Source organism: Periplaneta americana, chromosome 1 (genome assembly GCF_040183065.1).
Source record: "Periplaneta americana isolate PAMFEO1 chromosome 1, P.americana_PAMFEO1_priV1, whole genome shotgun sequence".
NCBI classification, from domain to species: domain Eukaryota; kingdom Metazoa; phylum Arthropoda; class Insecta; order Blattodea; family Blattidae; genus Periplaneta; species Periplaneta americana.
The window spans coordinates 164,881,845-164,901,451 of record NC_091117.1 but is presented as its reverse complement, the minus strand read 5'-3'; the positions used below and the strand labels follow the sequence as shown (position 1 = coordinate 164,901,451).

At 35.7% G+C, this 19,607-nt stretch overlaps 1 protein-coding gene and 1 non-coding gene across 5 annotated transcripts in view; one reads left to right on the top strand and one right to left on the bottom strand.

Moving 5' to 3' along the window:
• The window catches only part of Amph (amphiphysin), a 309,899-nt gene that overhangs the window by 54,990 nt on the left and 235,302 nt on the right, over positions 1-19,607 (bottom strand). The window lies entirely within an intron of this gene.
• TRNAS-GCU (transfer RNA serine (anticodon GCU)) lies at positions 5,919-5,992 on the top strand. The gene has a single exon. It is a non-coding gene; the product is annotated as a tRNA-Ser (tRNA).

Genomic DNA, 19,607 nt, shown 5'->3' with positions numbered 1-19,607 from the left:
AGTCAGGGTAAAGCATCGTGGAAAGCAGCTGTTCTTACTGAGTCTCCCTACAAAAATGAATTCAACACAAATCAGATGCCGAAAATAAAGGGGAAAAAACTCAGCAGCAAATGGAAAAAGCAAACGTTCTAGAAGACTAGACTTCACAGGCGAAGATAATGATGAAAAAGAAAACGTCAGTTGCAGTTACTGCAAAGAAACATGTTATTCTACTAAACGTCCAGATGAATGGATAAAGTGCAGAAAATATGCACTGGTTGGACCAAGAAGGCACTAGATTATTTCGAATGTGGGGGATGTTGATTAATATCCATAATAGAGACTTTATGGACTTCACCCGATTATGCCCCCGGTAGTGCCCCAACCCATGAGGCAAAACCGTAAGTTACAGACATTAATTTGTGTGTAATTTTTTTTTATTAACTTTTTCTTTACATGTATTGTTATTTAAGTGATTGTTGTAGACTTCAGTACTTAGTAAAATCAATGTTCAGGAATAAATATGTCAACAGACTAATGAGTAATATACTTTTTTCCTTAGCTACCCGATTCTGCCCCTCTCTCCCCTACTTTAGTTCATTTTACTACCTATGTTCAAATACCAATTTGTTTCCTACCTAATTTTCAAGTACAAGGAAACCAAGCTTTATATACCTATTTATTTTCGGAAGCTTGCTAGGTAGAGCTGTCTCCTTTACATGTTGTAGGGAATGGGAGTAGAACTGCTTGTATGACTTCGGCACTAGAATGAGGTTGTGTGATCAGCAGCACACTCCGACCGCCTTTACCCAGGGAAGACCCGATACTCGATTTGACACAAGGCTGAATGAACCGCGGGGACGTTCTGGAAATTTTAGTAACGAGAAAAATCTCGCCATCATCACGATTAAACCCAGGGCCTTCCAGTTCATATCCAGTTGTCCTATCAACTGAACTATCCGGCGTCAACTTCTTGAAGGACAAAAATCAAATCTACTGCATTAGTAAAAGAACTCTTTAGCGAACTATTAACTAGTGGACGTTCTTGTAATTCTACAGTAGTATATTTGGAAGACCATTAAGAGTTAAATAACCACTAAATAGGCCTACAGTATGTTACTGCATCCCAGCCTACGTATAGTTCATGATAATAATGATAATGATAATAGAATGTTGTGTCCATCTTTTTTTCTGCTTAGCGTATTTTGTACTCATTCACTACTCACTAGTGAACTCGTGCAGAAAATTGTCTTCAGCTAAAGGGAGACAAGTATAGGCATGGTATAGGAATTACGGGTGGAGGATAGGACAAGTTAACGCCTTTACCTTCTTTTTATATTTCACAGAGAAAGCTATCGCAGTATTCGATATGCCCACAGAAATACATTTGTATTTACAAACCCGACAAAAAAAGTTGCTTACGACATCCCGACCACAAGTCTGTCTCTTCTGTCTTTATTCTTAAACCATTGGATGGATTTTGTTAACATTAAATTCACAAGTTACCTCCGAAAGTATTCGCAATCGTATAAATAAGTCTTTAATCTCTCTCAGATTATATTTATCAGTTATTACTAATGATCAACCGTTTAAAATTTTATTTTCTTTCTCTCATTTTACTTCTGCCTCATTTTCTTATCAATAGTGGGCACATGATTGTTCGTCTTTCCCAAGCGTCCTGCTCTAATGTCAGATACACGAAATAGGCCCCATCACTTCACAAATAACATTAGCCCATATGAAACCTTTACAAACATTACAACTGTAAAAAAAAACCTTACTGTCTGGTCAAATTATCTTTTTTATCTTCCTTTTGTTCGACGCACATAGAAATTATCTTTTTATTTTCTTTTTGTTCGACGCACATAGAAACCTTTTTAATAATTGGAAGAATACTTTTGATATGTTCATGAAAATACATGTGCTTTTCCTCTTTCCCTTCCCTCCTGCCAAATCTGGCAACTATGAAGTGGCTTTTGGCATCCTGTCTGCACGCGTGAATGGACACGGTGCCATCGTGGATTTTTTTGCCTCCGTCCAGAATTGTTTCTGGTCTCTTTTAATGCACAGGCTGTCCTTCCAAAGAGCCAATTTGGAGAAAATCATGTTATACATAAACTTCGGATACGGCTTGTGCTCTCTTTTTGAATTAATGTCTACATTGTGAGATGAACAAATTCCCAAGGAAGTTTCATGTACTGTAGATTTCCGACTACTCATTGTTTTTTTATCCATCACATTTCGCCACTTCGCTGGGTCAATGCAATTTCTCCGACTTATATGTTATGCGTTTAGTCTAATTGAGTCTCTGCAGGCGACTTCTCATCGCACGTATCACAAACTGAGATTTCTATTCCGATTACAGAAAAGTCATTCTGAGGATAAAATAATGATTTCAAATACCTATATTACATACAAGGTTGGGAAGTGCTCTATAAAATCGAGGAAAAGCTTGAAAAACAAGGAGAGTGAGTTTTTCAATTTCCGAGATTTTGTAATGCACTTCACAAACTTGTATTGTAGAATATTTTTTGCACGATAGTGGGCTATATTTTGAAAATAATATAAATTGTCCTACGAGGTGTTGCAGGTTATACTTTATTGGATCATCAAAGAAACGAAAATATCCGACAATTATTAAATATTTTTAATTTAGAAGAAAAGATTAAAAATCAGAAACAAAATTGGTACAAACATATTACAAGAATGACTAATGACAGATTACCAAAACAAATTATAGATTATGCACCAACAGGATATAGAAATGTCGGAAGACCGAAAATAAGATGGACAGATGATTTAAGCCTTGAAGACGGAACAGGCCAATAGGCCTAATCCCTATAGCTGAAGAAGAAGAATATAAATTGTTTAAATCTTAATATACAGTACGTAGGTACATTACACAATGAACAACTGACTGAAGGTTAGCAGTCTGGCCAACGTACAAACTTCACCATCAACTTCAATGTGAAGGCGTAAAAATGACTCGGGTACTTGTAATATTTCGTGTTCAGTTGGAATAATTTTTATTTCTTTTTGTTAAGTCAAGTTTAAATTGTTTAAATAAAGTTCAGTACATTTCAAATGCAGTGATTTGTTTCGTATAATGTATATTAATTAACACTGCCTTTTTTGTAACGAATTTTGCATACATTGTAGGATTGTAGCATACATAGAAGGTAGTGGTTTTCATTACACCTCTAGAGCAGTTATTTGTAACATTTCAACATACTTATCTAGGTAGACAACTCTTAATTCAGTAAAACCAACTTTCAATCCTGGCGGACGTTTGCTGTAACGACGAAAAAACACACTATCGAGCAAAAAAAAAAAAATACAACCTTCGTTTCTGTTTTTTATCTTTTTATTTCATCATATATACCGATTTCTAATTTTGCGAACCGTTACCAGTATTATTTTATAAAATTACAGTTCAGTATTTTTTCTCGTTTTATTTTTAATGCTCGAGGTATAGCTGCACAATTAGGCTACTTTGGAATTTGCAATTAGTTTCCATATCTTTATCTAACTGCAAAAAAAAGATCACATGTAAAATATTATATTTTTAACATTATCACTTAATATGATAACAGAACTCGTATTTCATTTTTCTTGGAAATCACGAACACGCAAAGCACCAATGGGTTTACTAATTTCTATTTTGTTTTCCTATTGTATACATGTAATCACCATCTGAATTTTCGATCAGAAAAGCCTGCCTATATTTCATAGTCTAGTATAGACAGTCACGAAGTTCAATACATAGGGAATATGCATCTATAGATAGTTGCTAACCACTAGGATCGCTACTATCGCTTCATCACAGACAATGCGAAATAGTACCGGCACAGTCTATTGTTCTTAGTACCCTCAAAACTCAAGCTTCGTGACTGTATATACTAGACTGTGCTATCGTTCTAATGAATTTTTTAGAAGCCCAAGTCTTCTCTGTTTTTTCGGTTTTCATTTACAGATATTCTGTATAATCTGTTAGCCTATCTTGTACTGGAAGGAAGTAGGTAACTTTCCCAATTACTTGTGTGTTAATTAATTACATAACTGATGTCTTTGTATCATCAATTCGTTTTTTGTATAATATTTTTTATACCGCTGCTGCACGCAGAGTCACTTTTCCACCATCCCTATCTCTCTGAGATGAACTTCCCTGGACACCAAGTTTTTATAGCCATAAAATAATGTCAAAGAATTTTAAAAATATATTATTTTATAAAATCTTATGCGTATTAATTTAAAAGCAAATAAAAACCTAAGAACACAACCTAGAATAAAACAAGACAAATTACGAGACGTTGGCTGTATAAATAACGTAGGCACAAAAGAAAATGTACAATTATAATATTTTTATTGATTGATATGAACGGGATGATTGATAATATTATTTCTAGATTTATTAGTGACATTATGTGTTATGAAAAACTTAAATATTTCTCTTATTAAGGTACTTAAATTGATTTTACTGCTGAATATTAAAGAAACAAGCACGGATAGTTATGGTTAGGCGGTCAGTCTTGTTATATGGTAATCCAGAAATAAGGAATGAGTAAGCGTTCACATGCAAGCTGAGAGAAGCCACATTGCATACTGCAAAGCCATCAAATTAATACGTTATGTAATGCTGAAAGGGAGCACAGGCTGGGAGGAAACGTCTAAGGTCGCAGGCTCGAGTCCTATCAAAACCTAAAGCAACCTCTGTCGTAGTTTCCTTCTAAACGCACTTCAGTTCAACTCACGGCAAATTATGATATTTTTGATTAACAAAACGGCAATTAAACCAAGTTTCCTACGAGTACTTAAATTCCTCTCACCTAATCATCTCATGATTGAGCTAACGGTTTCTTAAAAACATTGTTATACTTTGGTTCGATCCTTGGCAAGTTCTTTGAGAGTTGTAATGTACAAAAGAACTGTTCAGCAGGCTTTCTGTAAGTACGTCCGTCTTCCCTCTCATCATTCCAATCAATTAATGCAATATTATAGCATGACTTAGACGTATTTCAATCAGTTGATGACCTCTTATCAAAGGAAACTGAGTTCCATTCCGGGGAGGTTCTGTAAGGCAGGTTTCCTCGAAAAATCTTTTAATCTTCATGCCAATCCATATTACTTTCTGATCGTATTATTGTAACACAGCTCAGCAGTAGATCAGTTAGATGAAAACTCCACATTTTTTAAAGAATTGAAGGTCTAAAATATAACGAAAATTAAGTTAACCACAAGTTATTTACTTACACATGTTCAGTGTCCAATACACAATATTCAGGACTTTGACAGCAAATTATATACATAAAAATAACACACATGAAAAATACTTTTACTTAGCCTATACAGGTGACTCAGAAATACGTGTATAAACTTTGAGGGTGAGTTCTTTATACGTAAACAAATGCCATATGCACTAGAGATGAACAAAACTACCTGCCGCTCTCGCTCGCTGTGTTCTTTGTATTTGTCTTTCGAGTCTCGTCTCGTCTCGTCTCGTCATTCTCGTGCGCTTCGAGTCTCGCTCACCATTTCTCGAGTCCACACCTGTGGAGTAACGGTCAGCACGTTTGGCAGCGAAACCAGGTGGCCCGGGTTCGATTCCCGATCGGGGCAAGTTACCTGGTTGAGGTTTTTTTCCGGGGTTTTCCCTCAACCCAATATGAGCAAATGCTGGGTAACTTTCGGTGCTGGACCCCGGACTCATTTCACCGGCATTATCACCTTCATCTCATTCAGAAGCTAAATAACCAAAGATGTTGATAAAGCGTCGTAAAATAACCTACTAACCTCACCATTCTCGAAATAGCATTTGGCCGGCGTGGAAAGATTTTGTAACTTTGAATAACATACATAATTGAAATAAATAACATTATAAATGTTTAAATGAGACAAAAAGACAAAACGTAACAGTATCTTGTGACGGTGTTGTGTACAGTTCCTGGGGTAGCTCAGTTGGAAGAGCGTTCGCGCGCTAAGCGAAGGGTCCCGGGATCGATACCCGGCCCCGGAACAATTTTTCCTTGAAATTATTCAAACCTGCTTTACAGGGAGCTACTACCTGAAAGCCAGATTTGTGTAGTATCTTAGTTATCAAAATGTTCTGATTTTATTATATGATATTACCTATGATTATATAAATAGAACAAAAACAATTCTCAAATAAATTTGCATTTCTAAGAAACATAAAACATAACGTTAATATCCTTTTACTTGAGATTGCACACTTGATCTCAAACATTTGGAAAGAAAATTCCTAGCCTTTTAATAAGGACCTAGTAATTAAATAAAGACTGGGGAACGGATTATTATACACTGAAAGGTAGAAATGATGTTTCAAATAGGCTACTTGATTGTTTATACATATATAACTGTTGCCAAAGTAGATAAAAGTTCAGTCAGGTATAAACAACTGTGGCGATTCAAGACTTCTTGACGTTCGGGACTTATCAATCTCGATGTCTCGAAACACTCACTAGCAGTCTTTACGTCAACGACGCGATGTACTGTACTCCAACCAGGAGCAAGTCTCAGGGGAATGAGACGCAGCGGGATGATGCTGTGAATGAATGTTGATGTCAAAAGGTCACACACATTAGTACACGCATCTCTATTGGCTAACTCTCAAAGCACAAACGATAACACTGATACATATTTATAGTATCCTAGTTACAAAATTAGATCACGGTTATTTCCTGGTCTCTTAATCCCTCCATACAGGAAATAACATATGCAGGAGAGCGCATGTTTTTAAACTGATGTTATAACGGTAATATTATCTATCTACTTCGCTCCAATAATGACGCAATAGTATGCACATTCCTTTCACGGTTAATCACCTGGTTGGAGAACAGTATACAACACTGTCGTGCGGGTTTTCGGCTTTGCGGGCGCTGTTAGTCTTGCTTTCTCGATCGTTGTTCTTCTCTAATATGCACATTATTATGTTGGAAAATGCCTGGTTTATGAGTCATAATATAAATATTAGACTATGTTCAACGCTTGAATATGCGGCAAAACAAACAACACTGAAATTATTGCCCATCTTCTGTCCACGTTTCCTCAGCAACCAAGCATTTATTTATTTTATATGATAGTTTGACATATTGTATATTCACTGTTGGGATTAGAGCTGCAATTATGGTTCTCACAACAGAGGGGAAGGTGTTTAGTGTCGAGCATTATTTCCGGTCATACGGAGTACTAAAAATACAAACATACACTGAAAATCAAGATAAGACATTATTATATGCAAGGCGATATAAGACTGATCCCGTACGACGACAGCTAACATTGTTGTGCTATTTGGTGTCGCATTTTTAAATCGCCCATTCTGACGCCCCACTCCGTATGACCAGAAATAATGCTCGACAATAAACACCGTCTCCTCTGTTGTGGAAACCATAATTGCAGAAATCAACACAACACTGCCGATTCAGGTACACTGAAGGTGGCCATGATGAGAACTCAGCCCCAAATGTTGTACAGGCATTTCTGAATCACCCTGTCTCAACAATTTGGATTTCACCTAAATGCAGATAAATTACAGGATAGCTTATTTGCGAATAAAGGATTAAATTCCGATATTAATAAACTGAATCCTCCACCTGTGAAACTGAATATAACGATCATGCCGTTCAGTAGAACTGCAAAAACCTGGGAGTTCATTTTGAATCTAATCTTATTTGCAATATACAAATAAATATGCAGTACATGCAAGAAAGTCTTTTCTACCCTTCATTCATTAAAAAAATAGTGTCATTATTATTATTTCTGTTGATTTTCGAGTTCGTCATTTTTTTCTGGTTATTATATGCTTATTTAAGTTGTGTTAACTCTCGCTAAGTGGTTTTATATTTTATTTTATCCGTCTTAGTATTTATTTTATTATTGTAAATATTTTTGTTTTATTAGTAATATTATTATTATTATTATTATCATTATTATTATTATTATTATTATTATTAATGAATTAATTTGTATTATTATCTGTGTATAATCTCCGTCACGGTTATTCTATTATTATTATTATTATTATTATTATTATTATTATTATTATTATTATTATTATTATTATTATTATTATTACTATTATTTCTATCATCAACATTATTATTGATCTCTGTAAAATGTATGTAGACTACTGGACTGTACCCGAGCACGAGCATATGCTCATTTCGGGTATCTATTCAAATGTATTATTTCAAATGTAAATTGTGAATAAACTTAACACTAACTATCCAAATAAAATAAACGGTCCTACATATATATATATATATATATAAATTGATTATATCTGTAAAGACAATATGTATGTATTAGTTGCCTTCTGTTGTGGTTTGCTGTATCGCTTCTCAAGCGTTGCGACATTTCCTGTGGGTATACTCTTCAAGAGCTTCTAAAAATATATTTCCTGCAATTATTAGTACTCATTACTTGGTCTTATGTAACTGTAGTGAAGACTTCAATTTATTATAAAAGTTTTCCATTTTCTTCTGGAATCAATATCAAATGATGATTTGTTAACAACCGACTCTGTAACTTTTTCGGAACCCAGTGAACATCATTCCGGATCCTGACACAAATTCTAGAAGAACATGAGCAACTACCCGGCACGTTACTTCAAGAACAAACAAAAACTTTCTGAAAAACAAGTGAAGGTAATGGGAATCAGGTAATTTGGGAAGTACAATGCATGTATTGTGAAGCGTGGGAGAGCGCTGCTAACATTCTCGTTGCGTAACACAGTACGTTCCATTTAAATATTAAAACACCTCGAGAATAATGCATCACAGCAACGTAACCTCGCAGAAACTGTTATTTAATGGCGGTAAGTTGTTAAATGCTGAAGATCTGAGGCAGCATGTACAATAAGAACTGTAGGAAATGAGAGATATCTTGAGAAAATCTACAACGAACTCAGCAAATTAGAAGAAGTCCAGAAAAGGGAAGTTCAAACCCATGAAATGCAAACTTTGTAGACGTGATAAAGAAAAGTAATTATTCGAAATGAACTTAGTGCACCACCCCCACTTCGTGGACTGGGCCTTCCTCGTCGCTACGTAACCTCGCAGAAACTGTTATTTAATGGCTGTTATTTATCAAAGCCATTTTAGGACGAAGCCCACCGGCCTAATTTCCGTGGAAGAATATTAATAAGTAGTGGAATGCAATTTAATAAGCCAGCTATAACGACTGGGGGGGATTAGAGGATTATCGTGTTGACCATACGTTACCCCCATACGTTTTGATGATCGTTCACCTTTGCTGAGGATTTGGATGTGAAGCTAGCAGTTCGCCTGGGTCCTTCGTGGGCTGTCGCGACAAGGAAAAATACTTTCACACTTTTAATTTACAGGCCTAATTAGTTCATGAAATACCTAGTATTAATAGTTGCAATACTTTTATTACAGTAACGATTTTATCAACAGTAATCTCACTAGAGGTTTTGATTTTATCGATAAATCTGCGAGTGGAACACGAGCACATTTATCTAGAGAAAATCAAAACTCGAGTGGGATTTAATTGACTATTACACGATTAGAAGAAAGTATATAAAGATTAGAAGTAACAAAGTACTTCAATGCAATAAAATATTAATTGGCTTACGAAAATACAACTGTCTTCAAATGTATTATTGTACCATCTCAACATTACGCTAGATGGCAGTAGTGTTTTATGATTATGTTTTCTTGTTATCAGTTGTGCCAACTATGGAATCTTTATTGAACTCTGTAGACGGTTACTAGTCAAGAAGGCTTTGTTGATTCAGTTTCATTTTTATTAAAACATTTGCATTCCACTTCAATCATCCGAATCCCAGTAATCAACGTAACTTGACAGATGATTTTCAATAAATCTTAGTATTAAATAATCTCTGATACGTGACTATCCATAATATCATATAACAGAAGCTATAACATAACCTAAATAATATAAACATGTGTTAGAAATGTTTTAATTAGGGATGATTAAATAAACAAGAAAAGTTTTAATTAATGATGATAAAATAAAAAATAAACATGAATAATTTTAAAAGAAACAATTATTGAAAGTACAATTTTCAAATTTGAGTGTTTTAGTGGTTGGTGGTTCAGTTGATGTTATATTGGAAGTGTGCGTAAAGGAAGTGAACTCGTTGATGTAGACTACATGGTGTATTCCTCAACTTATTCAGGATTTCCGAATGATGCTCTTCATTTATTTGTAAATAGGGTTTCAGGGAAGATGCATAGCTATGACCAGTGATCCTTATTAATTCTTGTTATTGAATGCCAATGCGAGTCATATTTGAAACTGCTGTGCATCGACTAGAGTGGTTTGTAATTTTCTGTTTCTTTGACGTCCAGACCAGTGCAGTTTGAAATGTTGGCAAACAAAGAAACAAATGCTAGGGACGCGATAAAATTAAACAAATGCTAGGGACGCCATAAAATTAAACAAATGCTAGGACGCGATAAAATTGTGCGATAAGCAGCCATGATTGGTTGAAATACGTCCTTTCGTACTGTTTTATTGGTCAAAAGTAGTATGACGTAGTAAAAGTGTAATAGTCATAAATATTCCAACTACTCAACAATTTGGCCTGTTGCGATATCGTATTGTTATTGCATCTTTTTATTGGACACCCCATAGATCCTCTTCCTTTAGGCTGGCATCTGAGGACTTCCTTAGGCAGCCTTCCAGTTTTCATATTCCTGATATGGGACAACCTATTTCTCTCATATTTAAACATGTGGTTAATAAGGTAGCTAGTTTTTATTTTTTAATATTTATTGCTTCTTGATTATTACAAAAGACATGATTTATAACAACAACCTATTCTACTATAAATTACAGTAATATTTTAGCAGTCATATTTAAAATTTACTACAAGTAAAAGTCATATTACAAAACGTAAATGTTTATATAAAAGATATATAAACTCTAGAGTCATTTGAATAACATACTATTATTATTATTATTATTATTATTATTAAGTTCTTATTATTAAGTTATTATTATTATTTATTATTATTATTATTATTGTTCTTATTATTAAGTTATTATTATTATTATTTATTATTATTATTATTATTATTATTATTATTATTATTATTATTATTATTGCTTAACTGTAATTTTAAATTAGTAGCATTGCTGTTTAAAATTTTAAGGAAACGGCAGGGTTATTATTCAGTTAAGAAGCTTTTGTCATCTAGTCTGGTGTCAAAAAAATCTGAAAGTCAGAATTTATAAAACCGTTATATTACCAGTTGTTCTGTATGGTTGTGAAACTTGGACTCTCACTTTGAGAGAGGGACAGAGATTAAGGGTGTTTGAGAATAAGGTTCTTAGGAAAATATTTGGGGCTAAAAGGGATGAAGTTACAGGAGAATGGAGAAAGCTACACAACGCAGACCTGCATGGATTGTATTCTTCACCTGACATAATTAGGAACATTAAATCCAGACGTTTGAGATGGGCAGGGCATGTAGCACTATAGGCGAATCCAGAAATGCATATAGAGTATTAGTTGGGAGGCCGGAGGCAAAAAGACCTTTGGGGAGACCGAGACATAGATGGGAGGATACTATTAAAATGGATTTGAGGGAGGTAGGATATGAAGATGGAGACTGGATTAATCGTGTACAGGATAGGGACTGATGGCGGGCTTATGTGAGGGCGGTAATAAACCTATGGTTTCTTTAAAACGCATTTGTAAGTAATTATTATTAGGTATATTATTATTATTATTATTATTATTATTATTATTATTATTATTATTATTATTATTGTCATCTCTCTATCCTCTATTTACTTTTACAAACTGGGTTTTTAAATTGTTTTATCTTCTCCTTGTAAAGATTTATGAATCAGCATTCAACACATGACATGAAATGAGTCTCAAAAATTATCAAATATGGGAATGCGCACCCAGCGCACCTAAGAATACTTTGATTGTAGCGCAAATTTCATCTTCGTTTCTGAAGTTCAAATTTACCATAAATCAACAAACTCCTCGCAGTTGCAGACAATTCCATCTGACACCAAAACAAGTTTACTAATTTCCCACACTTCCGATAGTTATGAGCATTTTATGTGTTTGACCCTGCCAAGCCAGTATGGCTCAAAGTCGTCTCTGAGTGACGATTTTTTCAGATATTTTAAAGGTTAACGAACTCGGCTGTTGACACCTCCACACATTTCCCTTCTTGTACGAGCACGTGGGCCTATATGAAGCCACTCTCCTCGGTTTCATTAAAATGGACTTGATCCATGTGCAGAACGTGATATGGCAAGAGTCCTACAGATTATTTCTAACAGTCATCTTAAACACTGTTGTATACACTGTCGCCAGTAGATGCTACACTCTTTTACGGAATTTCTCTTAACCATTACTAATAATATGAAGTAAAGTCACTATAAATTCATACTGTTTAATCCTCAAATCAAAAAAACAATTTCTAATGATACCAGCATGATATTTTATTCACTACTTATACGAAAATAAATCATTCTACTCTTCTCACAGTCCGATTTCCAAACAAAGATAATGGCCTCTTTTGGCAGAAAAAAACATTTCCCAGTCTAGCAAAGAAAAGTGTATCGTCTAATTCAGTGTTTATCAAACTTGTAAGCCGCATAATGCCCCCTCTCCCAGAAAAAGGGAGGAAATTTGAGGAAATTCCTATGCGTGTATCATTTATACAGAAATAAAGATGATTGAAATAAGATACAATTTGCTGTAAGGTAACGCAATGAAAGTTACACAACACAGAACTGCACGCATTGTATTCTTCACCTGACTTAATTAGGAACATTAAATCCAGACATTTGAGATGGGCAGGCCATGTAGTACGTATGGGCGAATCCAGAAATGCGTATAGAGTGTTAGTTGGGAGGCCGGAGGGAAAAATATCTTTGGGGAGGCCGAGACGTAGATGGGAAGATAATATTAAAATGGATTTGAGGGAGGTGGGATATGATGATAGAGACTGGATTAATCTTGTTCAGGATAAGGACCAATGGCGGGCTTATGTGAGGGCGACAATGAACCTCCGGCTTTCTTCAAAGCCAGCAAGTATCTACCATATTCTTCTGTAACATAAGTTCTGAATCACTCTGTATATATATATTTGACATACATGTTTAAAATAATATGTTTTTGTGAAGAACAATACTTCTAACTGCAAGATGATGTAGAGAAGTTACCTGTTAACAGTAATTGGAATATGTTACCAACATGTTTTATGCATACGCTTGTTATTTAGTGACGAAACACACAAACAAGTAAAGGTTAGTCTTTAATGACGTAACGCAATGCAAACAAACGTAGAAGAAAACAGAAAACACAAAAGGATAGCCTATACAGTAGTTCGCTTTCAGGACCGTATGATTATAATGAACCTTCATGACAGCGAAAAGTCAACAACACCGATACATGCAGACACTAGAGCGTAAATTGTCTAGAATACCTATACTGTGTATATGTACTATGAATGTATGTGAATCAACATGAGTTTTAGAAACACGAATAAATAACTTTATCATGAGAAGCATTGATCGCATTTACAGCTGAACTCCTAAAACATTCAATTTCCATGTCGGAGAACATAATTCAAATTATTCATGCGAGTGTTACGTGAAATGTAACTAAAGCCGAATACTTATAGGTACGTACTAACAGATAAGTAGTGAATTTTGTTTATGCATATTACTAGCACGTCCTATCTAATCACGTATATGTTACGCTGATCATTCAGCCCTGCCCGTCAAGTATTTCAGTCACTGTCACACACAAACATCTCAGTTCATCCATTGGCTCGTATCTATTTAACCCTTTCTAACCCAAATTAAATTTACAAGCAATCCATGTTGAAACAAATAGCTGTATTAGGACCAATTCAATGACCAAGTTACGGGAGTGGCAACATTTGAAACAAAACTATATTGATGAAAATGTATTGAAATAGAAGTTATCCAGCAAAATTTACCTTCATATGTAACACACAAGTATATAAATGCTATAAAGTTAATTAATGCCATATGGTATCTATAGGTAAGAAAGGGTTAACCCCTTCAGGCCTGATGTACATTATAGTGTACAATGTTTCTTTTTTTTCTTTTTTGGAATGTCTTCGATACTTACTTTTAAATATTTTGAAAAATTCAATGCGAAATGGAGAATATTATTTTTGAAACATTTCTATACCTGAATTAAAAATAAAATTTAAAATTTTGGGGCCCCAGGGGGTCAAAATTCTCCCCAAATTTTGATTTTCTGTGAAGACTTGATTTGGGAAGTTTGGATCCCCAGAATGATTATGTGACCATTTTTTTTTTTCAATTTTTTAAAAATATAAATTCAGGTCTGAAGGGGTTAAAAAGCATTGCCATCGGTACTTCTGCAGCGAACGAGTAATATTTTGCCACAAAGCAATATTTCTCAAATTGGGATAAATGTACCTTTTAAGAGCACGAGAAACTATATCCATAACGTACCGGCATCATATAAATTATGACTTTCTTTAGTTGGTTATTTAACCAGCTATATCAGCTACGTCGATGGGATTGGTGATAGCGAGATGGTATTTGGGGAGATGACGCCGAAGTTTCGCCACAGATTACCTGACATTCGTCTTACGGTTGGGGAAGACCTCGGAAAAAATCCAACCAGGCAATTAGCCCAAGCGAGAATCGAACCCGCGTCCGAGTGCAACTTCGGATAGGGAGGCAAGCGTCTTAGCCGACTGAGCTAAGAAAAATTTTAAATAATATATTTGTGTTCCTTTTCAGAAGACTTTCATTTTGAGGCCGATTTTATTCAGTAAATTTTCCTTTTTGTACGTGAATAATAATAATAATAATAATAATAATAATAATAATAATAATAATAATAATAATAACAATAATAATAATAATATGTGGCACTACAACCTTTAAGCACCCAGAGCGACCAGCCGACTGCTGATCTCATGTCCACATGCCGAAGCTGAGGTGTACGATCATCCAAACAGAATGGACGTAACGTGTGGTTAGCAGAATAATCCACCCAGTCGTTATAGCTGGCTTCCGTAACCAGATTTCGCTACCTATCGTAGTTCCCCAAGAGCATCACGATGCTGGGTGGGCAACGATTCCATACACTGGCCGAATTTTCATGAAACAAATTCTTCCGCCATGAGAACTCGAACCAGCGCGCATTCCGTAACGCGAGTCCTGGGCAGGATGTCTTAGACTATGACGCCCCGACGCGGGACCTACGTGAACATGTTACTGAAAATTATTATAATAAACACAGAATTTGCGTATTTATAAAATGTTTTCTTGGAAGTATTTGAATTAATTAAAAAATAAGAGACATGTTTCACTTGTTTGTTTTGGTTCATTCATGCGTAACGATATGACGAAGGGTGCTAATCTTATGAAAATGAGGTGTTCTTGACTAAGGAAAGGTACTGGAGTTTGAAAAAGTTCGCAACGAAAAGTGTACATAATTCAAGCAATTAATTTTGCCCTCGACGTAAGGATTTAGGGACATACTGGGCAACTCATTTCATTTCTCATCATATTATACAAGAAACAAAATTTAAAAATCGTTAGACTCGATTTCGAGTGTATTGGCTGTCAAGCTATGGATTTTTTTATACGTCTTAGTTGATAATTTAGGATCTGGTTTGGAATTCTTGTGCTTTTTTATTACACTAATACACTACAAAGAAAATAAATTCTCATGTAAATTGGTAGTTTATCTTCTATAGATTTTATTTTTTGTTCATTAAATATATAATTTATTTCATGCTGTAAATGTGCCTTCAGTCTTTCTTCGAATGATCTCGCGTCTGCTAATTTTAATCAGTCTGTCTCTTATCTGAAGGATCCTTAACCTCACTTCAATATAACAGAGCCAGAAGTGCAAGCCATGTATACAGATCATATGTTGTATATTGTATATAGTCCTTCGATCTTGAAAGTTTCTGGACTTTATTTACTTTTAGCTTATTATACAGGGTGTATCAAAAATACGTGTACAAACTTCAGGCATGGGTTCCTTACACCAAAAGAAGGAAAAAAGTTCATATGAACATATGTCCCATAATCCTTTGTTTCCCCGTTAGGAACTGTTCAACACATTGGTACACTCATAATGTGCCAACACACAAAACTCATAACCAATGCTCGAAATGTCCTCCTCTTGCTTCTAGACATGCATGCACTCGTCGAATAATGGACTGTCGCACCCTTTCAAATACTCCGGGATGATGTCGAATGGTTTCGCAAGCTTCCATGACACGTCGATGAAGAGTTTCTTGATCCGGGATGTCTGCTCCATAAACTAATTTTTAAGGTGCCCCCAAAGATAAAAATCCAAAGAATTGAGGTCGCGAGAACGTGCTGGCCATTGAACTGGTCCTCCTCTGCCTATCCATCTCTCATGGTAGACACCAGTCAGTGTATCTCGAACAAGGCGACTAAAATGTGCTGGAGCCCCATCATGCATGAACCACATGTTTTGTCTTATGTTCAGAGGCACATCTTCGTGCAGTAATTCTGGAAGAGTGTTTTGGATAAAGTCCCTGTAGATAGCACCTGTAAGACGTGCTGGTAGAACGTATGGACCTACCAGACAGTCACCTACAATTCCAGCCCACACATTAATCCTAAATTGTTGCTGATGTCTAGCCTGAAATACAGCACGAGGATTACTATCTGCCCATACGTGTTCATTGTGGAAATTGGTAATTCCATCTCCCCCAAACGTTGCCGCATCTGTAAACAAAACTGATGAGATAAACAATGGATTGGCTATTTGTGCTAGAAACCATCGGCAAAAGTTCTCCCGTGGTGGATAATCGGCAGGCGAAAGGCCCTGCACACGTTGCATATGATACGGGTACAAGAGCTGCTCGTGAAGTACCCTCCATGCTGTACTGTGTGATGTACCAGTTGCCACAGCCAATTGTCTTGTACTGATACCTGGATCGTCGTCGGCACAGTGTAAAATGTCTTCTTCAAGGTTCGGCGTACGAACAATTCTTGGTCTTCCTCGATCACCAGTCTGTGGTGCAACGGTTCCTGTCTCAGCAACGCGACAATACACAGCAACAAAGGTTTGATGATTCGGTTGTCTTCGGTCTGGAAACGCCATCTGATACAGCCGTACAGCCTCGCGTCCATTACCATTCGCGCGACCATACATAAAAATGATGTCAGCCTGCTCACGAAATGAATATCGTCCTGCCATGGTTGAACGAAACACGTTAACTCATGGTTGAACGAAACACGTTAACTCACTCCACGTTCACAATTGCAACGTTGAAGACAGACTAATGACAAATGACACATGTAAACAAATCTCCATGGCAACACTTTGCCATCTTCAGTCCATTTCTGATACAACGAGTCACAGCCTTCTATGAATGAGTGCATAAAGAAATGAAGTTTTGAGGTTGGACCTCGAAGGCCGTTGAACGCAAACTTTTAGTAATAAATGAATAACGGGGAAACAAAGGATTATGGGACATATGTTCATATGAACTTTTTTCCTTCTTTTGGTGTAAGGAACCCATGCCTGAAGTTTGTACACGTATTTTTTATACACCCTGTACATTTGCTTTTAGTTTACTATACTCTTCTATAAATTTTATTTTGGTATTAGTTCAATAAAAGGACCACATTTCTTTCCAGTGACCTTTATGTAGCGCGGTTTCTGATTCATATTCAGGCACTACTTCTTTATTTCATTTCATTAAATATTTCGACGAATGCAGTACAGTGGACTCTCCTAAGTTCGACAGAACAGAATTGAAAGTTCTGTCCAATAAGGGTAGTGGGTGTGGCAGGTGAAATGAATACAAATTCTTATTGGTTACCCATCAACGAATACAGTACTCAACTTGCATTTCCTGCTCGCCCCGAGACTTGTGCATGCGCTTCTAGTACCACAGTGGGTTTCGACAGTTCCGTCTCACAAACGACACAATTCTCAAATAGAAAAAGAAATCTTCATTAATTTAAAATCAGTGATTAATAGGTCTCTCCTAATCAATAAAATATTGTTTTCCTTTAACAAAAGTATCACTACAAAACACAGAACTAATTCCCATTCAAATGGCAAACCCATTTCTTAGTGCCCGTATAGAGGTGTGTCTAATTCTCCTACGTAAGCAGTCGAACTATAGGATGTCGAACTTGATTTCTGTCGAACTTAAGAGCTTCCACTGTACTTTCAATCAAATGTTACAGTACTATAATTAATTATTAATACGATAACTAGGATTTTGCGACGGTTGTATATAAACGATTTCACAATGTATTTTGCCAACTGATGCAGATTAACTATTGAGTTTACTTGTGTAAATACCAACAACTACAGATTAAGAGTCGTTACTTACTTACAAGTGGCTTTTAAGGAACCCGGAGGTTCATTGCCGCCGTCACATAAGCCCGCCATCGATCCCTATCCCGAGCAAGATTACTCCAGTTCCAAGCATCATATTCCAACTCCCTCAAATCCATTTTAATATTATCCTTCCATCTACGTCTCGGCCTCCCCAAAGGTCTTTTCCCCTCCGGTCTCTGAACTATACTCCATATGCATTTCTGTATTTCCCCATATGTGTTACATGCTCTGCCTATCTCAAAAGTCTGGATTTAATGTCCCCAATTATGTTAGGTGTTGAATACAATGCGTACAGTTCTGTGTTGTGTAACTTTCTCCATTCTCCTGTAACTTCATCCCTCTTAGCCCCAACGTTAGTAAACCTATGAATAGGCAGGGAGTAATGGAAACACTGTACGTAGCACCAATATCAGTGACAAGCCGCCCCACTGTCAGTGATAAGGTTAGGTAGGGTTTAATGAGATAAATTAGTGACACACTGAAGTGATATGATTAAGGTTTTATGAAGAGATAGATTAGTGACAAGTTGACCCACTAACAGTGAAAAGTAGCTCCAATGTCAATGACGAGGTTAGGGAGAAGTTCAATATCGTAACTAAAGAAGGAATATTTTGTTCCGTTCTTTTTTCATATGTTTGTAGTACATCTCCAAGCAGCAAATTATATTTTATTTATCAATGGTGTACTTCCATTTGCATTCCACAGGCATTCTTTGTAGCTCTTTCTTTATTTTCAGATATTTCATATATACGAGTATAATCAGTTTGGGACGAATAGGATGAGATCCCGACTGTTATAAGAATTCATTATTTTCAACTGTTTTGTGTTTAAAACTTTTATTTTTCAGATATTTTGTGTTGCTAGAAGTGGTACCACAATACTGAACTGACAACTTAATTTATGTTGTAAAAATGTTAATGTTTTGGACAAAATCTTTCTCATCTTGATATGACAAAATACGGCCTAATTAGGCAATCGATAGTAACTTCCAGAATATTCTTATCTTGTAGAATTTTACTTCCTATCGAGTTAATCCCTCCTTGATTTCTGAACGGAAAAATGAATTATTAAATGTTAAGCACAGGAACGCCATTTCGTAATTTCAATTAAGAAACACGCCAAACGAATTATCTTTGCACCAAGAACGGATGCTCCCTGGACCAAATTATCGTATTTTATAATAATTATTTGAATGCAACAGAAGTCAGAAGTCTTGCTAAACATGTTACTGCCGAAGCACTAC